General features: G+C 39.2%; 1 long non-coding RNA gene across 1 annotated transcript in view; it reads left to right on the forward strand.

The window, feature by feature from the left end:
* Nucleotides 1-20,648: 20,648 nt before the first annotated feature.
* LOC133662769 (uncharacterized) overlaps nucleotides 20,649-21,845 on the forward strand; it is a 147,724-nt gene continuing 146,527 nt past the window's right edge. The window contains exon 1 of the long non-coding RNA XR_009828158.1: nucleotides 20,649-20,776. This is a non-coding gene — a long non-coding RNA (uncharacterized LOC133662769). The remainder of the gene's footprint in view (nucleotides 20,777-21,845) is intronic.

Below are 21,845 nucleotides of genomic sequence, written 5' to 3' on the forward strand. Positions count from 1 at the left end.
TTGATGCTGAGTGCCAAGCAGGGAGGGAAACGGGTCCCATTTTTATAGTCTTTGGTATGACTTGGCTGGGATTTGAACTCCAACCTACCGATCTCAGGGCGGACACTCTAACCACTAGGCCACTGAGATGAAGAAATGTACGCTAAAAATACTTCCAATAGAAGTTGCTACTTTGCAGGTCTGTTGGCAAAAAAACGTTTCCTTGATTTTACGATGAAATTCCAGCCCACTGGCTGTTCCAACCAAGGCGTAGTTTCAACTTGTGGTTGCACAAATCAAACAAGTCCAGGCAGCCGTAGGAGGTAGGTTGTGTTAGGAGGGTGCTAGTTGAGAAACTCATAGGGTTCTTGGAAGTCCACGTCTTGGAGATGGTGCCCACGGTGGTGGACAGCGCCTATTGACAGTCTGCGCGTGGTTCCGACAAACCGGCCCCGTATTGACAGAGACAAACAAGAGATGAGCCCAATGTGTGAATGTCAAGTCACGGCTGTCAGAGGCTGAGAGGAGTCAATGATGGAGTCAATGAGGGTGGGTGGGGGAGGCATGATGGAGCAGTGGTGAGACAGGAGCAGCCAGATGGAGCTGCTTAAATGCTGCAGTGTTGTCTCCAAATGTGCACGGAGACACACAATAGCCCAGCGCTCTCCTGTTGCTTCTGGAGATAAATTGACGGCTGCTCAACCACCAACACCTCCCTTTTACACAGGCTGGTACACACACACACACACACACACACACACACACACACACACACACACACACACACACACACACACACACACACACACACACACACACACACACACACACACACACACACACACACACACACACACACACACACACACACACACACAAGCGCGCGCAGCCTGCCGATTCACTTGCTCGGTTTTTATTGCCTTCCAAGAGAGCAGAACAGAAGTGTAGTCTGGCAGAACAAAAAAGAACCCTCAGCTAAATATTCCCACTCGGCTCTCCAGGGCTCGCTCACAAGCGTTGTGGATGAGTGGCGGCATTTGATGCCATTGTCTCACACGAGGGCCTTGGCTTTTCTATTAACATGTGTCCTTTTCACGCTAAAAAGAGTGTAATTCAATCATATGTCTTTTTTTCGTAATGAGCCTCAATGTGAATTGTCACTGTTCATCTTTGAAAACTCAGGGACTCATGTTGAAGGGTGTGTTGGACTGCTTTTCCCATCGGGATTTGTCAGTCAGCATCCAGCCAGATTAACACATGCCAGCACCGACACCAGTTTTAAATTGAATCATAAAAAAGGACACAATCTCAGCCAAAACATAAGATTGGTTTTGTATATCCTACAGGTTTTGTTGCTCTCATTGTTTATCTTTTACGTTTCGGTTTGTCGATTGTGCAAAGGTGGGGAAGAGATAACGTTTAATGACTGCCATGTCTTCCCGGCCAATCGATGGTAGTATTCAGGCAGATATTCAAGTCAATCAAAGCGGGTCTTATGTGCTCTCGCCAATGTAATATGGCAGACTTGATTGATTATCTGGAATAGTAAAGAATCCTTTCAAAACCCAGATAGTGATGAGAACCCCCCCCCTCGCCCCCAAACCGAATCCCTAGTGCCGAATCCCATTCCTCAATGTCAAATCAAAATTCGCACATAATGTTTTGAGATATTGTGCAACCTAATAAACAGACAGACTAACAAACGGCAACAAACTTATAATCTCCTGGCAGAGGTATTTAATCAAAGCATAAATTGAATCGGCATGCGTGTGCAAGTTTGTTTCTTTCATGTCTTACTTCCAAACTGACTGCAAGCTCAGGCTCATAATTTGAGAGGCTTTGGATATTTCTTATTGCCGAGAGCTCAAACCACTCGTAAGCGTTTTTGTGTGTCTGTATGCGGAGTAAAACTATGGAACAAACTGGACTTAAAACACAAGCAATACCAAACTATTAATCGATTTAAACTATTATACAAACATGGGGTCTGGTTCAAATATAGAGATGAGGGTCTTTAATTTGACCTGCTGCTGTACTCTGTCTCAAAGTGCTAACATGTGCTCAATGTTTCCTTACCATTATTGCTATGTTGTCTATTACCATTATTGCTATGTTGTTTTTACCATTGTTGGCATTTTGTCTATTACCATTGTTGGTATATTCATTATTCCTACATTGTTGATACAAATTATTGTTACAGTGTAATAATTATTGTTACCTGTGGTAATGCCACTATGATACAACATCTGTATTATAATCCTTGAACAAAGTCAGTCTACCCCAGGGCAGCTGTGGCTATGAAAGTAGCTTACCACCACCAGGTGTGAATGAATGATGGGTTCTATATGTAAAGCGACTTTGGGTACTTAGAAAAGCGCTATATAAATCCCAGGTATTATTAAAGTAACAGTGAAACTCATGTGAATAATCACTGAATGGAGAACTGGGGGTGGGATTAAATAAATTATCTTCTTCCCACTCCCTTTCAGGCAAAACTGGACAATCATGCATTACATACTATACATTACCTTTTGCACTATATTAATTTATATTATTATGTGTTGTCAACTTTGTACTTTTTTATGTCATTGCCTGAAATAAATGAAAATAATGAAAAAATGAAGAGGGTCCACTCTCTTTGTCTCTGTGGGTGGAGGTGAGGGCGCTGGCATACACACACAGAAGTTCAGCCTGGTAACTTCAAAATTAGGTAACGTAGAAGAAATGATCTGGATCCCTCCCAAAATCGACTGACTTGTTTCATGTAAATCCGCTCATCACTTTTGAGTTGTGTTGCTAACTAACTAACTGATTAACTGGTCAAAGTAATAAATGGATAAAATACCTTGTGAGAAAACAATTATCAGGCTAGATGTTTAGAAAATCATACTAGTCGTTATTGGTAATCTAAGACTAATCAGTCACTTCAGGATTTCACAGATTTTAGAGAAAGTTGTGGCAGAAGTTGCAATGTTTTGAAGATTATTTATTTTCGATAAAATTAAATCAACTTGTGATTTTATAAATTCGTTATCACTGTTATAGGTGTTCCTCATAACTTAACCTCAAAAACCAAAGGATTTCAACATATAATTGGAAAACAAGTACTGTATTGATGTTTTACACATTTTATATCCACACAGACTTAAATGTAAACACTAGAGGGCAGTATAATCGCATTCTAATTGTAAAATTACTGTACTGTAATTATTAATCATACCTGATAATATTAATAATTAATCATAGTTACAAAAACACAAGCAAAGTATTTCCTATTGTCCGCTTTCTGCTCTGTTGTCCACTCTCCAAGTATGATTTACACCTGAAAAGTCTTTGTCCATCCTAAACATTCATTTATGTTCCAACACACTTACACTTGCGCATTAAGAGCATTTGTGAGCTGTTAAGAGCCATCTATAGGGGTATTTTTTATTGGTAAATGAGAGACGATGAGGGATTATCATCTCACTTCAACACATCTAACATGTAAATGCTGCTTTTTTGCAACCGCAGGTCAGCATTGGAATTTAGAATCTGTTCTCAATTAAAGGGTATATAAAAACATGTGATCAGTCGTGTGTGTCAGTCGATCACCAGCCAGGCATTGAAAAAATAGACTTAAATATTAGCGATCATCAATCGTTACTATGACGTCCAATTCGTCACTTGATTGACATTCGCGGCAGCCTAGGGTCTTGTGAGTTGACACTGACTGCTGCGAGCTCAGTATTAAGAAAAAACGACCGTCAGGAAGGGGAGAAACACTTTTTATTTCAACAGACTCTCGCGCCGTACCTGCTGTCAAAAGCCTGAAGACCGACCGCACAGTTCCTGTCTTCACAATTAAAGTGCTCCTCCATCCTGCCTGCGCTAACAAAATAAGAGTCTCAAAAAGCTAGTGCACACAAGCTAGCAAGCTACGGAGTATTTTTTGTAAAGGAGATGAGTATGAAAGCTGGACAAATAAGAAGCCAAAAACCAACCATCTTCATGTGGTATTGAACAGAAAATAGGACTTTTTTTTTAAATTTGAAGTTGTGAAAGTCATCAGCACTACTGTGAATCCTGTCACACCTTGGCAACACATCCTGAACACCTTTAACATGTTAACAAAATGTTTATATTTTATAAATAAATAAATATTATGATTTTTATATATATATATATATATATATATATATATATATATATATATATATATATATATATATATATATATATATATATATATATATATATATATACACACACAGGTATATACAGGTATATATATACATATATGAAGATGAAGTAGATTACCTAGTCTTGGTCATTTGAAAAATAGCTCGCCTGCTGAAAAAGTGGGCACCCCTTGTTATATTCTTATTCTACTGTTATATTTTTATTATCATTGTTGCTTTTTATTTTTATTCTTATTGTAATATTTTTCTATTTTGTTTCCACTTATACCCCCATTACTTACTTTTTACTTTTTAAATTCAATCTCAATTCTGTACACTGCTGCTGGAATTTCAATTTTCCTGAGGGAACTCTCCTGAAGGTATTAATAAAGTACTATCTATCTATCTATCTATCTATCTATCTATCTATCTATCTATCTATCTATCTATCTATCTATCTATCTATCTATCTATCTATCTATCTATCTATCTATCTATCTATCTATCTATCTATCTATCTATCTATCTATCTATCTATCTACATCACATATGCTCTAGATGGAAACCTGAAGTATGTCTGAGCTACGTGGGACAACAACAATTGTGCCGTGCCGTTTGAGCATTAAAGAGTTGAAATATTGTTACACGTTACTGTTCCTGCTTTGTCTACACAAAAAAACAAACATATATCTTAATTAGACAGTTGACGTGCTGAGAAACAAACTGGAATGGCAAAGATGACGATAATTGGCTAAATGTGCAGGGAAGTTGTGGGCATTAAACAAAGTTGGAAGGCCACGCATAATTCGCGGAATTGGTAGAATTTTAGGGAATTGGCACGATTACGAAATCGCAAATTCATAACTAAACCAATAAATCTGTTATCAGTAAAATGTGCACACAGTGACTTCCTTATCAGTGCAAAGAGAGCTTCCAAATAAAAGCACGGCAGCTAACAAAACTCACCACTTTTCTTTTCCACATTATATTAGATTTATAGCCAGAGGAAGAAAGATTAACGTATGTCCAAAATATTTATTGTTTATGATTCTGGTAGTAGCTTATTAGTTTGTATCTGTAGTGGAGACATATAATGACATTTCTTGAGCGTCTCTGTTAGACAAGAGTATAAGCTATCATGTGAAAACATGCACAAATGTCAAACTGCCGTAAATTCAAATTCTTTGTCGCTCATTGTCAAGGGCAAGTTGATCTGTGGCGTTGACGTAGCAGGCTTTTTTAAATTCTTACTTAGTTTTTATAGATTATCGTCACATTGTACAGTACCTATTAATTCAACATTCGGTAATACCTTGGAGACCATTCAAAGAGGTGATGCGGGGTTGTCATGGCAACAACAGTGATGCCTTCTCAGTGTAGCATATTCATGTCTTTGAAGGAGTTATCTCCCACTAAAACTTGTCTATTATTCACAGCGGCGGTGACAGGGAAGTGTTCTAATAATAGCGGGCCACCTGCACTGGAAGCGAGATGGGAAGTCAACCTGCGAGCTTCCCGCTGTGCGTTGGGAGCGAGCCGACACTGATGCGGAACACATGTGATGTTAGCCGGGTGAAATGTGCGAGAGCGTGATCTGTTAAGCTGCGGTAATAGCCCGAAGAGAGGCGTCCTTGTCAATCTCCCAGCCGTAATCCAGCTGTGCGCTTGGACTGGCTTTTATTATTCATGGAAGACTTTCGCCGTACCTCATAGCATTTTTGTCTGTTTTTAAGGTGATTTATTTCCGTCGTCGTCTGTGGGTTTCACCGGCCTCTGGGGGGTTTGTGCGGATGTCTTTATTGACATTGATTTGGGACGTCTTCATCGTGCTTTACGGCACAAATGTGCACTTATCCGCGCGGCGTGACGCCATAATGACACAGGTGGAAGGAAAAACAACGTGGCTAATAGCACATCTGAGCTCATAATTGCATTTTTGAGGCCCCCGCATTTCGGGTTATTTGCGGCGACAAACAATAAAAGATTCAAACGGCGCTTTCTGCATCATCTGCGCCGCAAACGACTCCTTTTATATTTGCCAAGTCACAGCTTGGCTTGTTGCCTGGTGCCCTTGCTTGGCAAAGTAATCCTTCCCTTCAAAGTCAAGCGTTTACCCGGGAAGCACGCGGTCAGAATTGTAAATAAATCATCCAGTTAGGCCCAGACATCCCACCAGGAGAAAAACACACACACAAACACACACACAGACAGAGTGTTCAATGATTGGTGTGTGTCTAAGTCGCAACGAGTCTGATGAATGAGACTCTGTGGTTTAATGAAGTGTGTTTATTAGCGAGTCATCAGTGGTTTACGCGCAGACCAATGAGTAAAAAAAGGAAAGCGAGGGAGTGAATGACAATCAGCTGCAAATGTAACACAAATCTAGCCAAAAAGTGTACAAATGTATTACATTTCAAGACACACACTCACTTGTTTGCAGCAATGGGAGTTCCACCAAAGGCTATTTTATTAGACTTCTTTTTTTCACTCACACTTACTCTCAGGCAAACATCGCCATAAATCATATTTATGCACGCATCCGTCAACTGCAGTGACAAATCAAATGTAACGTGTGCTTTTTTTGAAAATATACACACTGTACTGTATTTAATATATATCGATGAATAATATAGCAAACTCAAAATATGCATGACAAATGTTTTATTGCCTGTTCCAGGCAAAGGGAAGCTATAAAGTTTGCCATCTGTAAAGTTGCGTTCTGCAATATGCACACTTAAGTGAAATATTTAGGTTTATGGCTCGAGGCAGAGTCAGCCGTAACTTATGTAGTCACATTCAAGTACCGTCCCCTCACTTTTAAATCATTTTGCATGTGTGCTGGGCTTTTAATGACGTGCTTGCTTTTACTCACATTCTACAGCCATAAGTATTTGGACGCCCACAGGATGTAAAAAATGGAAGCAATTACAAGGTTTTTGCAGCTACAGTTTAGGAGTTGGAAGAGTTAGCTTAAGCATTGCTTGGTGGGATTCTTACACACCAAACATATTCAAATTTGAAGAACCCAGACAGTATGTTTTTGTTTTGAAAAAAACCCCCCAAATAACGCATGCCATTGTAGAATATCTTATATTGACACTTAAACAAATAGTGTCGCTGAACACAATCAAGGCATAAAAAAGAATGACTGTGCATGTGAGCTGTGTGCTTGGTATTTATGTTTTTAATTTATTTATTTAGATATTTTTATCTTAGGGCCAATGTTCTTATGTTTTTATGTTTCATCTATAAATTTGCACTAAATGGGTTTGCTTGCAATTTTGTTGTAGAATGTACAATGACAATAAATATCTATTCTATTCTATTTTATTGATATTGTAAAATGTTGGCATTTAAAATTTTGTGTGGCTCTGTTTTGTATTATATGTTTTTGAATGCCAATTTTCAGATTTTTTTACACTGTTAAGCCTAGGATATACTCTCGTGTCACGTAACTTGCGTAAGCGACGGCATCTTGCTCCTCCCCCTGCCTACCCTGCCACAGACCCTGACGTGGATCTGCGTCAGCGGCCATGCGGCAATGAGCACAGGAGAGCAGAATTTGTGCTTGAAATGCACAAAATATTGTATGAGATAAAGCAACAGTGATTAAACATTTGCATGCCAACTGATATTGTGCACTTTTTATATTGGTGCGCTCTAAAAACAATCACTGAATGTGTCGTTTTTCAGCTTATTGTTTTGTTCAGAAGAAGTCACAAAGTACGACTCTCTTTTCAACTTTCATTGCGAATCATGTGCTAACAACAGGTTCAATTCTGACACATTTTCGTTCTCGTGAACACGTTTTTTTCTCTCACACCCAACACGTCCTCATTCTCCATCAATCAATAAGACATGAATACAAACATTAACAGCAGCAGGTCATTACAATAGTTATTTGATAGTTGTGTTTATTTTCAATTCCATAGCAACATTAGCGTTACAAATTTGCCCGTCCTCTGCCGTGACTTGTTTGTTTTTCTCTTCCAGTGTCTAAGCAATGTGTACATTAAAACTGACCATTGTTTTAACAAGATTAGTTTTAGCTCCAACATGAAAGTGGGTGACAATAAGAACATCCATTGCTCTAAGCCCTGCCCCCAACCCCTTCCATGTGAAAACGGTGCCAGTAAATTCCATCTGTCAAATTTCTAGCGCTTTTTCTTCTTGAATCTGAAAAATGAAAAGTTAAAAATAAAAATCTGCACTTTTTTTGTGGAATTTGGTCTATCATTCACAATCCAAATGTGAGACAAGCACACATATGTTTTTTTTTTTTTTATGCATTCTAACTTGTAAATAAACTATAGCAAAAGTCAGCTAACAATCGAGGTAATGGGATTTTCTCTGTAACGGCTATATAGCGCTTAAAAAACATCCATCGATGTTTTATACACATGTAAGTACATACTGTATGTAATGTAGTCACTGGCACATTCATATTAACATGTAATATTTAGGCATTGTGCTCATTTAAAGCATCCATCAACGTTTTATATACATGTTGTAAGTATATATGTAGTGTAGTAACAAGCACATTCATAATAACATGTAATATTTACATATTTTGATCATTTTAAGTATACGGCTGCGTAATCATTTCAGGGTCGCATCACAACGTTAATTTTCCTTCAACAACAACAACACTACTACGCCCAGGGAAGTTCCCACATCTGCGGTCCCCTCCAAAGTTTCTCATTGTAGCCCACTGGGTGGAGTTTTTCCTTGCCCTGATGTGGGATCTGAGCCGATGTCGTTGTGACTTGTGCAGCCCTTTGAGACACTCACGATTTAGGACTATATAAATTAACTTTGATTAATTGATTGATAATCATGGCAGACTTCATGAGAGACAACAAAGACTACTTTGGGACAAATGACGATATAGCAAGTAGCAGGATTGTTAAGGGCTAAATAAGAAAAAAGGTGGGCGGAATCGAGCATCGTGTCTTTCTTGCCACCCCCGGCAAAAAAAAGTGCTCTTCCCCTTTGAAAAAAACAATAAGAGTGTAAAAACAACATACCACAAAACACATTTTAAAAATTTTTTTTAATTCAACACTTTATAATACCATTACTTTTTTTAGTGTCAATACCATTTTTAATTTTTTTTTTTAAATTTAATACCAAAACTTTCTGGAAGGGTTCTGACTTCATAGTATAGCATTGGCTTTGCGCACGGTGCACCACAAATGCACCATTGTCCCCAACACTTTTGCCCATGCAGTGTGGCGCCGTTCCATACGCCCAAATAAGGCCGCGATGAGGTCGTTGACACACACAATTCTGAATGATTGCTAATCAGGCAGCCCGCTGCACAGCCGGGGCCAAAAATTGTGATTGTGCCTTGGACACGAGGAATAATGGGTGTGACGCACACACACGGAGCTCAAACAGCGTCCAATCAGCGGCCGTTGAGATGAGAAGACCTCACCTTGTTCTTCAAACAACTCAAATCACTTCAAGGACACAAGTTGCACCCTAACCCCCCACCCGCCCCCAGACTCTTTCCAAGTCCACCTTTTTATTTTTCACCACCTGAGTTCTTTAAGGTTGCCTCTACAATTTGGTTCATTCATTGGATCGCACATACGCACACGCACACACTCCCACCTCTGTGTATTACCTGACATCGCCAGGTGGGAGAGACTCCATTACAGAGTTGAACTCTGACCCCCAGCCTCAGCTGCCTGGCCAGAGAGTAGGAGAGTGTGTGTGTGTGTGTGTGTGTGTGTGTGTGTGTGTGTGTGTGTGTGTGTGTGTGTGTGTGTGTGTGTGTGTGTGTGTGTGTGTGTGTGTGTGTGTGTGTGTGTGTGTGTGTGTGCGTGTGTGTGTGTGTGTGTGTGTGTGTTTATCTTCCCGCTGCACTATTCCCACTGGATCTTGAGGAACCTTATTTCTGTTTGTCGGAGTTGTTAGTATTGAAAATGACAGGAGAAGCTTGTGTGGGTCAAGGTGGAATTTAGGGCTTTAATGATCACAATGATTGTTTTATGAATTCTGTTTTTGTTTGTTTCAAAGGCCATCTCGCACAAGAAGGCACAAGTAACTCGGTTCAAAGGTCATATGTTACAAGATTTATTTTTTGTCTAGTTCCGCAGTCTTCTTAGCTTGAGAAGTGTCACGGCCTGGTAGTGGTCTGGACCCCAGGATGCGGTGACAGCAGGTAAAGTGCAAGTAACCGGCTCAGTGGCCTAGTGGTTTGAGTGTCCGCCGTGAGATCGGTAGGTCGTGAGTTCAAACCCCGGCCGAGTCATACCAAAGACTATAAAAATGGGACCCATTACCTCCCTGCTTGGCACTCAGCATCAAGGGTTGGAATTGGGGGTTAAATCACCAAAAATGATTCCCCACAGCTGCTGCTCACTGCTCCCCTCACCTCCCAGGGGGTGAGGATGATGGGTCAAATGCATAGGATAATCTCACCACACTTAGTGTGTGTGTGACTATCAGTGGTACTTTAAAAAGCCTTTCATTAGGGAAAACAAAACAAAAATAGTGCAGCCGGGAAGTGCACAGGAAGCAGAGGCAAAGCTATGCAGAACATTGCAGTAAGCATTCTGATTGCCAATTAGGGACAGGTGAGGGAGACAGCGCTTACACAGCCTGCTCAGTGGCCTGGTGGTTAGAGTGTCCGCCCTGAGATCGGTAGATCGTGAGTTCAAATCCCGGCCGAGTCATACCAAAGACTATGAAAATGGGACCCATTACCTCCCTGCTTGGCATTCAGCATCAAGGGTTGAAATTGGGGGTTAGCAAAATGATTCCCGAGCGCGACCACTGCTGCTGCTCCCCTCACCTCCCAGGGGGTGGAACAAGAATATGGGTCAAATGCAGAGGGTAATTTCACCACACCTAGTGTGTGTGTGACTATCAGTGGTACTTTAACTTTAACTTAACAAGAGAATGGGCAAACGCAAATAAAAATAAAAGCACTGGACAGGACAACAGATTAATAATGCGTCTCATTTTAGACTTAGACTTAGACAAATTTTAATGACACAGTAGCTCAGTTACAAAGGATGGAAAGTGTAAGGATGGAAATGATAATGCAGGTATAAAGTAGACTAAAAATGTACTGTAGTAGCCATATAAAATATAACATATATGTAATATTTACACATTATATTACTGATATATTATATTTTTATATCAATCAATCAATGTTTATTCATATAGCCCTAAATCACAAGTGTCTCAAAGGGCTGCACAAGCCACAACGACATCCTCGGCTCAGATCCCACATCAGGGCAAGGAAAAACTCATATAATATATACAATATATAACAATTACCATGTACAATATTACAGTATATGTAACAGCTGCAGCATAAAATAGAGAGTAGATCCAGCAGAAAATATACATTATAAACAAAGAGAGGTTTTCTTCAAGATCTTAGAAGTGTAGCACACAAGTGAGGGAGATGGTACAGTTTCCGCACATGTGATGCTTATAAACAGGCTATAGGAACACGTAATATTGTTGAAACATCATTTTAAAGTCACTTTTCTTGAAAGGGGCACCTCCAAGCCACGTCACGCGTGGAAGAAGCCACGTGTTTGTGTTAGGACCTGCGAACATGCTCGCCGTAAAGCACGGATGATAAAAACGTGGACCTTCAGCTGGAAAAGGAGCGCGCACTCCGTGGGAGTTTATCTTGGCAACCACACAAGCAACTTCAGCAAGACTCGGGAGGGTCATAAGCTGCCGTTTAAAGTGTCGGTCGTTTGAGTTTGGTAGCCAAAAAATAATTTTTTTTTTTTTTTTGTTGAACCTTGGATGGAGGAACATATGCAGACAGAAGCTTTTTAGATTGTGCTAGCTGAAGCTTCCACACATGATGGGAATAGCAGCAGTGGGATCGGATAAATAGGACAAAATAATAGGATATGTTTTCCAAAGTTGAACAAAACAGACAAGGGTATCAGCGGCCGCCAATGTCATGTGACTGACTAGTAGGAAATAGGACGCCATAACAACACAGAATTGTTTATTTGACTGGCGCATCGGGGGTTGATGTGCAAAAAGCAACGATATCGTGTATTAACATATCATCGTGCCGGAGCTTCGAGACAAAATGTGTAACACCGTCAGCTGCAGTGTGATGACGAAGGTGGGAGAGTTTTAGGCTGCACTCTTTCATCTTGGCTTTTGCACCGGCCTCCCTGTGTGAGCGCCCCCCTCTCTTTTCTAAATGTGGCCTCCTGCCTCTGTGCTCTGCTTGCCAGGACTGCGGTGGTGGGTGGAAAAAAGGGAAAATAGTTTCCTGTTGTGTGTGTGTGTGTGTGTGTGTGTGTGTGTGTGTGTGTGTGTGTGTGTGTGTGTGTGTACAAAGTAGACAGACGATCAAGTTGTGTAAGGGTGCATCCATAATGTAGGATCTAGCATCTATGAGTGCACCTATGTTTTACAGTCTGTGTGTGTGTGTGTGTGTGTGTGTGTGTGTGTGTGTTCTTGTATTCCTACCCTTCATGAGACATCAACAAGGAAAAGTACCTTCCATATGAGGACAGGTTAACAAGAATGTCTCATTTGCACCCCTGGTGGTGAAATCTATCAAAATTAGGGTGGTCCCAAAAAGGAGGGATTTTTCAAATTGACCGTGTGTCGCTTTTAAAAGTGCTTCCCCTCTGGTCAACATATGAAATAAAAAGTGTGTGTAAAAATTTGAAGTGCTCCCCCTCTGGCCAACATATAAGTGTGTGTAAGAAGTCGAAATGCGGCCCCTTTGGTCAAAATAAAATAAAATAAAAATAAAAAATGTATATCGAGACATACTGTAATAACTTGAAGTAAATAATGAAGATTAAAAACCAATTACAAAGAAAAATTTAAAAAAATAACTAAAAGCTGTCTTTCTCACAAAGTGTCGACTTTTTTCTTATAAAATTAAGAACAATTTCTCATATTCTTTCTGTTTTTGTAATATTGCGATATTTTCTCGTAAAATTATTACATTTTCATGTAAAACTATTACTTTTTAATACAAAATGGTGACATTTGTCATATAAAATTCTGACTTATCACAATATTGCCAATTTTTCTGTTGTTCTTGTAAAATAGTGAAATATTTTGAGTAAAATAATGACTCGTCATAATTTTGCCAAGTAAAATTCCGATTATTATTATGATATTGCCAACATTTTTAAAGTTTTCTTATAAAATTGCCCACATTTTAAGCTTTTCTTCTAAAATTGCAACTGTTATTGAGTAAAATTCCATATTTTACCATAATATTGCACACATTTTTTTTTGTGTGTAAAATTTCGACTTGCGTTGAGTAAAATTATGACTTTTATTATAATACTAGAGGTAGGCATTTCTCGGAGGTCTCAAGAAGTTAACGAATACAAGAATGTGTGTGTGTGTGTGTGTGTGTGTGTGTGTGTTGGGAGGGCAGGAGCGATGTTTGATTTGACAGGCTTGGAAGTATGGTCCTTCAATCAGTCGCCATGGTAATTGGGATGCACTTGACGTGGGTATGTGCCTTGCTTAAAGCTGCAATTGCCATGTGTGTCAATGTGGACTGTATGGTTGTGCTGTATCGCGTGTTATGCATGTCCTATTTCCACACCCTGAATGGCCACTACATAAGGTACACTGATCTAATGCAAGTTTCATAGGGCGTATTTGGATGTTCCAATTTCATAGTATATATTTTTTACCAATTCTAAATAAGTGTCATAGGTCTCACAATATTACAATTGTGTTTTGCCATGACGCTGGAATTTAGACCGTAAGCACTACTGGGAACACCATGTTTTGGTGTCTGTGTCTGGTATTCAGTCACATGACTTCTTCCCGGAAGTGAAAACCAGTGGTGGATCAGCCAAGCCAAGATGGCTGTTGTACAGCAAGCAGCGTGCAAACTATCTAACTATCTAACAGCAATTTGTTCCTGTTTGTGGTCGATTCTGCGATCCTGGCCTCGGACAGGGACAAATTGAAGGTTAAAAGTACACTCAGCACCGAACTAATTTCGGTGCTGAGTGCACTCTGAGTGCACTCTGTCTCTTCCTTTCAGATAACAAACTGTCACTACATCTGGGTAAAACAGAGTCCATCCTATTTGGGTCCAAGCACAACCTAGGTAAATCCCCGGGTTTTACGATTAAAGCAGGTGACACTATAATCACCAGCAAAGACAAGGTAATTTACCTAGGTTGTATATTGGACAACACTCTCTCGGGTGAAAAAATGGCATTTAGAGCAATCACCAAGATCAATAATAAAACTAGATTTTTGGGCAGGATTCCTGCGTTTATCAACAGGGATACACTTAACACCCTTGCCGGTGCCCTCATACAGTGTCATTTTGACTACGCCTGCACCTCATGGTTCACCAGTATCCCCAAGCCACTAAAAACCAAACTGCACACTTCCCAAAACAAGCTGGTGAGACTCCTGCTCAACCTCCCATACAGGACTCACCTAACTCAAGCCCACTTTACCAAATTGGGATGGCTTAGAGTTGAGGAAAGGGTACACCAAATCGCAAAGTGCCTGGTATTCAAAATACTCAGAGAAACTGTCCCCAAGTACCTGTCGAACTATTTCACCAGAGTAAATGATGCTAGTACATGCTCACATGTACTACACGAGAGGGAGTTCCTCAGACCTCGTCCCCCCCAAATTCAAGACTCTCATGGGAAAAAATGCATTCTACTATTTTGCCACCACACAGTGGAATGCACTACCAACAGACCTTAAAATTCGAACTTCCCTACTAAATTTTAAAACGCTCAGCTCAACCTCTACCTGATCTGAACCAAAATTGATCCCCAGCAACTCTTCAAAGCATCAAACAGATTTATATGTGGTTATAGTGTATATATATTTTCTCGTTCTGTTTGCACACTCTTGGAGTCAACATGTGCATAGTCATGTACATAGTGTCATGTACATAGTGTATATACCCCCCCACCCCCTTTTTGTATATATTGTTTTTCAAATCACCTGACATGTATACTGTGTATATGTACATAATTTATCCATTTTTTAACATAATTTTTTATATACATGTTACAGGTTATATATCTTTTATTATTTAATGTATCAAATGTGATGCATATGTAATGGACCACAATGGAAACAAACCTTTTTTTTCCATCCATTTGCCTTTTTAAAGCATTACATGGATGAAATTCTTTAAGATGTCAATAAACTTCTCAATCAATCAATCAATCTGATTACAAAAGAGGCTTAAATCTTCTTGCAAAAAGCACACTGCAAAAAGTCAGTGTTCAAAAACAAGAATAAAAAATACAAAAATTAGGGGTATTTTTTTTGAACTAAGCATAATTATCTGCCAATAGAACAAGAACATTTGACTTGTCAAGACTTTCCAAAACAAGTAAAATTAGCTAACCTCAATGAACCCAAAAATACCTTAAAATAAGTATATTCTCACTAATAACAATTGTACTACTATATGAGTACGAATTTTATATTGTTTCATTGAAAATAAAACAGCAAAGTCCATTTGGCTGTCATCTGTTTTAATATGAGACACAATTGTGTCAAAGTTATGATTTTTTTTTCATGCTTGAAATAAGAAATTATTACTTTAAAAAAGTAGTTTTATACTTGCGAGTGTTGATGACACAGCTTGATATTCTAGTTTCAAGCATGTTTTGTTCAATGTAGGTCATAAAATCTCAGCAACAAGCTGTAATATCTTACTGAGATAATTTAGGACCAAAACTCTTAAAACAAGTAACACTCTAACATAAAATCTGCTTAGTGAGAAGAATTATCTTATCAGACAGAAAATAAGCAAATATCACCATTATTTAAGATATTTAATCTTACTTAGATTTTAGTTATTGCAGTGCAGATACAAGCGAAAAATCTAACTATGCAATGGAATAGATTACTATTCTTTATCAAAAAATGATTTGTTGAGTGATATCAAGGATTACACTTCGGTCTCCTTCTCAGACATATCAAACTATTGCACTCCAGACGTCATTCTACACGACAAAACAGATGGAAACTTGTAAAAGCATGGAGGTCAACAACTTCTTTGTGTGTGGCTGGGTCAAGGAAATTGGTATCAAGACTCTCTCGGATAAATACACATAGTTTTTGCTCGGGTAAGGTTGCATTTCATGATTTAACTTTGCATCTACTGCCATGTTTGTTGCTGTTTACAAGTAGCGTTTTTTCCCCTGTCTTTATCAAAATATAACTATACATGTCAACATTGTGTATGTGCTGAAAGCTTCATTTATGATTGCTGCCTTTGGTGAAAGCTTAACTCTTTTAGGTTTTGCTGACATTTGCTTTCTTTTATTTAGACTTTCCGAGTTGGTACTTTTCGAAACACTCGTAGCAAACGTGTACAAATAATATCAAGCTAATACTTAAATGGGAAATAATAAACATTACATGTATATCAAACAAACCTTTAACAAAGTGATCACTGCAAACTCATGCATTCTTTGAATCTGCTCCCTTGGACTGGAGTGTGAGCTGCTTTTCCACACTTTTTGAGGACCTCTTGAGGAACTCTGAATGATTAGTACAGCCGAAAACAAGTATAGGGGAATTTTTCTTCGAGAGAGGCTAAATGGCGCCTCGTACCCACTGAGAACAGACGCTGGCTTGACCACCACGCGTATTTAATGAGCCGGATGTGACGTCAGTACATGCTAATGAGTTATTTGTCCACACCTTTCTCCTAAGTGTCTCCAAAAATGGGTTATTGCACACTTTTTTTACGCATTATGAGTCTACACTTGACCAATGTAATAGATGCCATTAATGAAGTGAAGTTAATTATATTTATATAGCTCTTTTCTCTAGTGACTCAAAGCGCTTTACATAGTGAATATCACAAACAACAACATGACAGTAAGGAGTGGGACAGGAGGACACACACATTGGCGACACTAGCGTAGCCGTGTGAGCTAGGATGCTAACAATACAGTCATTAAAAGCACCATCATGCTGGTTAGTCTATTAGCCAAAGAGTATAAACCTACAGCTCCTAAGCGTGTAGCTGACTGACAGATAATTGGCTTTATTTTAGGATGTGTAGCGAAGCCTGCTTTTTTACAAAGTGGGTATAAAGGTCGGCTCATCTACATCTACATGTTGCTTGGGGCGGGTCAGGTGGTTTTTTCTCATGTTTGGTGATCATAAACAGACTCTAAGGGCACATATTGTTAGAACATCATTTACAAGTCACTTTTAAATGATAGAGGACACACCACAAAGTCCCCTTCTTGCGGATGCTGTCCCAATACATTTGTCTCTTTTAACCCTTTTTTGTATTCAGCCACATTCTCCCTACATTTCCTTTCACTTCCACTATCTGTATTCCTGCGTGTGTGTGTGTGTGTGTGTGTGTGTGTGTGTGTGTGTGTGTGTGTGTGTGTGTGTGTGTGTGTGTGTGTGTGTGTGTAGGTGCGTGTGTGTTGAGTTGACATTTTAGCAGAGTGGCGGCCCACAGTAATTTCCCCGCAGACTGTCTGCTATCTGGCCGGTCCTCGCCTCTATCCTTGCCTCTATCAGGTCTCGTCTATATGAGACGCCATATACGCCCGACCACTTCCATTTTGTCAACATGACCTCAATATGGCTCGTCCACCACAGGTCCTTCCGTCCGTCCGTCCATCTGTCTTCCTATGCATCTACACTTGAGGTGGATCAACGTTATGACTGTGCGGACGTTTGCTGAATATTAACCTACTGGAGTGTTGTGTATACGTTTATTCAACCTGTTAGCACCTGACATACTTACAGTTCCATTCAGTCCAGATTGTAATTATTTTATCCCAAAAAAGTTTCCAAGGAAACTACTATCCATACTTTGTCACTATTTGGCACCCGTCCACTGTCGCAGTGGTAGTGTGAAGGGCATCCAATAATGATCTGTACCCAACTACTGGGACAACGAAAAGAGGCCAAAAAGTGGGTATTTTATGGATTATTTGATGACCTCCATCGTACCGCTGCAATAAAGAGAGGACAAAATACATTTGATAAAGAAATAAAAGGACTAAGAAATTCATATTATCAATGTATGGAACCAAATACAAGTTTTAAGTCTACCTTTTACAAATGCAGGTTTTGCAATCTGAGCATAACAAACATAAAACATGTGTATTTTGAGGAGAAATATGTCCTCCGATGCTGTACTCTTACTCCTTGTTGAAAGGCGCCTTACATTTTGTTACTTTGTTGTGATGTCATGCAGTGGCGGGCCGTGCATTTCCCACCTTAGGCTTTCTGTGATCTCCGACTTCAATAATTACCTCTCAAAATACCATAATTGATGTCACTACATGACCATTGCTGGAAAAATACTATACAGGAACACATTTATACCCTACTGTCCATTAAATCACATAAACAGTGTACAAAACGGGTTATTTTCTGGCGAATTTAAAAATCTATTAAAACGCATCAGCAATTAAAACATATCTTATGTGGTACTGTCAAAATTTAAATTGCAAAAAACATATTAAAAGTGAAAAAATGTAATATTTGAACTCACAATTTATAGCACCTATTCGACGCCGTATAAGCCAATGGTACCCTCATAGTCGGTTGATCCAAGTGGGAATTTCCCCATTTCATCGCCAGAACAGCTGAGCTAGCTTCCGGGGTTGGCCGACATCGTCTCACAATATGTAGTTTCTCTTTAAATATCCTTCTTGAAAATGGCCTTGCAAATACATATCTGCCACCTAATTAACGTTTTGTTGTCCTTCTCTGCTATCCCGGTCTGGCTACGGCGCAACACTTCCTGCTTCCTGGTAAATTGAATCTTGTGAATGGATACTCACTTTGGAATGACAAGTGAGTATCCAATCACAGTCTCGTTAACATCAGGCTACTTAGATAGGTTACTGTCAACAACGTGTGATTTGATTGGCTATCACAACTGTCTCTTAACTCTGTGTTCTCAAATTCATGCGCTAACGGTCCCGATGAGTATCCAATCACAGGACGCGTAAATGTCACGTTCAACCTTAGACCGTCTAGAAGGCCTTACTGACAACAACTCGTGATCCGATTGGCTATCGCAACTGTCTATCACCTGTATGTCCCCGTTCACTTACAGTGCACAGACGCAAGCATTGTTGATTCTGGAGGCCCCTGGCAAATTTCGTACAGCATGACAACATAAGCTAGCTGAATTCTGATTGGATACAAACTAAAACTAAAAACAGCATTGGAAGGAGCATAATATGACATGAAGAAAATATGAATACTTTGAGATAGAGATATCCGATAATATCGGCCCGCCGGTATTATCGGCCGATAAATGCTTTAAAATGTAATATCGGAAATTATCGGTATCGTTTTTTTATTATCGGTATCGTTTTTTTTTGTTTTTGTTTTTTTGTTTTTTTTATTATATCAACATAAAAAACATAAGATACACTTACAATTAGATAGATAGAGAGATAGTACTTTATTGATTCCTTCAGGAAAATTTAAATTCCAGCAGCAGTGTACAGAATTGTAAAAAGTAAAAAGTAAATAATGGGTGTATAAATGGAGACAAAATATAAAAATATTACAATAGAATAAAAATAAAAAGCAACGATGAGAATAAAAATATAACAGTAACATAAGAATATAACAAGAGAAACTAGGTAGTAGTGACCAAGTTATGAAAAAGTATTTCACTGTTATTGTTTTGCATCCCCTGTGATCCTAGTACCCCCCTCCCCCCCAGAGAGGAGTTGTACAGTCTAATGGCGTGTGGGACCATTGAATTAGGGCACCAACCCAAAAAAACCTCCCTCCCCCATTTACACTCATTTACACTCATTCACACAAAAGGGTTGTTTCTTTCTGTTATTAATATTCTGGTTCCTACATTACATATCAATATATATCAATACAGTCTGCAAGGGATACAGTCCATAAGCACACATGATTGTGCGTGCTGTTGGTCCACTAATAGTACTAACTTTTAACAGTTAATTTTACTCATTTTCATTAATTACTAGTTTCTATGTAACTGTTTTTATATTGTTTTACTTTATTTTTTATTCAAGAAAAAAATGTTTTTAATTTATTGATCTTATTTTATTTTATTAATTTTTTTAAAAAGGACCTTATCTTCACCATGCCTGGTTGTCCAAATTAGGCATACTAATGTGTTAATTCCACGACTGTATATATCGGTATCGGTAATTAAGAGTTGGACAATATCGGAATATCGGATATCGGCAAAAAAGCCATTATCGGACATCCCTAATTTTAGATATTTAGGGAAGGTTAATAAAAAAATAATTGTATCTTTAATTATGATCATGACTTCTGGTTATGTTAGGCCTTGGTTAGAGAAGGCCTTGCTGGTCCTGACGGCACACCACTGATGTCATGCTTTTTATGCAGCATATGGCATACACTCATGTGAAAAGATTAGGACACCCCGTTTTGTAACTATTAATAATATTGTTCATTTTTAACCTCTCTATTATCTCACATGACAGTTTGGACTATATTATTAGTTTAATGTATTTTGCATTATTTTCTCTCCAGCGCTTCCACTTCCTGTATGTCACCACTTCCCCTGGTCCGAGGGCTATACTCACCTGTTGTCAGGGACTCGCATGGCTGCAGTAGTTGTGACCCCAAGATGCAGCAGACAGGAGGACGACGTGCAGGTAAGAGTCCTTTAATTAAAGTTAACACAAGAAGGAGCAGATATGCATGCAGCTAAAAGTCAGTAACATAGATCATTCTCGAGCCCTGACGGAAGGGCGAGGCACTCATAAATATCAGCCTGATTGGCAACTGCAACCAGGTGTGCCAGGCTGCCAGGTGAGGGAAATGAGCGCTTAAGGAAACATGCAGGAAGTGGAACTAAAATAAGAGCGCTGACAGGAAATAAACACAAACTCAGGAAACACATCGTCACATCTGTTTTCTGATTGGCAATCAGATGCCTCAGCTGTCCCTGCATTGTTCTCAATCAGGAGTAGGGATTTTTCATTAATTTTCATTCAATCATTTTTATTTACCGTAATTTCCGGACTATAAGCCGCACCTGACTATAAGCCGCACCAGCTAAATTTAGGGGAAAATACAGATTGCTCCATATATAAGCCGCACCCGACTATAAGCCGCAGGGTTTTGATGTGTAATTACCGTAGTATATAGGGGTTCCTGCTACCACGGAGGGGATTGTCGGGACAGAGATGACTGTTTGGGAACGCAAAGCGTCCCATTTATTAACAATAAATCTTTCAATCATTCAATCAAACTTTCACATCTTTGACATGGCGAACAGCATTCGTGCAGAGTACAAATGATACAATGGTGCAAAGTAATACAAAGTGCTCGCATGTACGTTATCAAAATAACCAGCCTACCGGTATATGAAAAGTCAGTCTTTAATCATTGTGTCATCGTCTTCCTCCTGCGTACCAAAAACCACCGAAATCCTCTTCGTCGGTGTCGGAGAAGAACAGGCCGTAAATAAGCCGCACCGTTGTATAAGCCGCAGGGACCAGAACGAGGGGAAAAAGTAGCGGCTTATAGTCCGGAAATTACGGTATCTCCTTCATTGATGTGCATTTTTGATCAATAGACAATTAAACTCTAACAACAAAACACATATTTACACACCTATGCTTGAGAAGGAACAGGATGAAGACAATCTTATATTCCCTGCCCCCTGCAACATAATAGGTAGTTAATGGATAGCCCAGATTCACAAGCATACAAACCAAA

Source organism: Entelurus aequoreus, linkage group LG12 (assembly GCF_033978785.1).
Source record: "Entelurus aequoreus isolate RoL-2023_Sb linkage group LG12, RoL_Eaeq_v1.1, whole genome shotgun sequence".
NCBI classification, from domain to species: Eukaryota; Metazoa; Chordata; class Actinopteri; order Syngnathiformes; family Syngnathidae; genus Entelurus; species Entelurus aequoreus.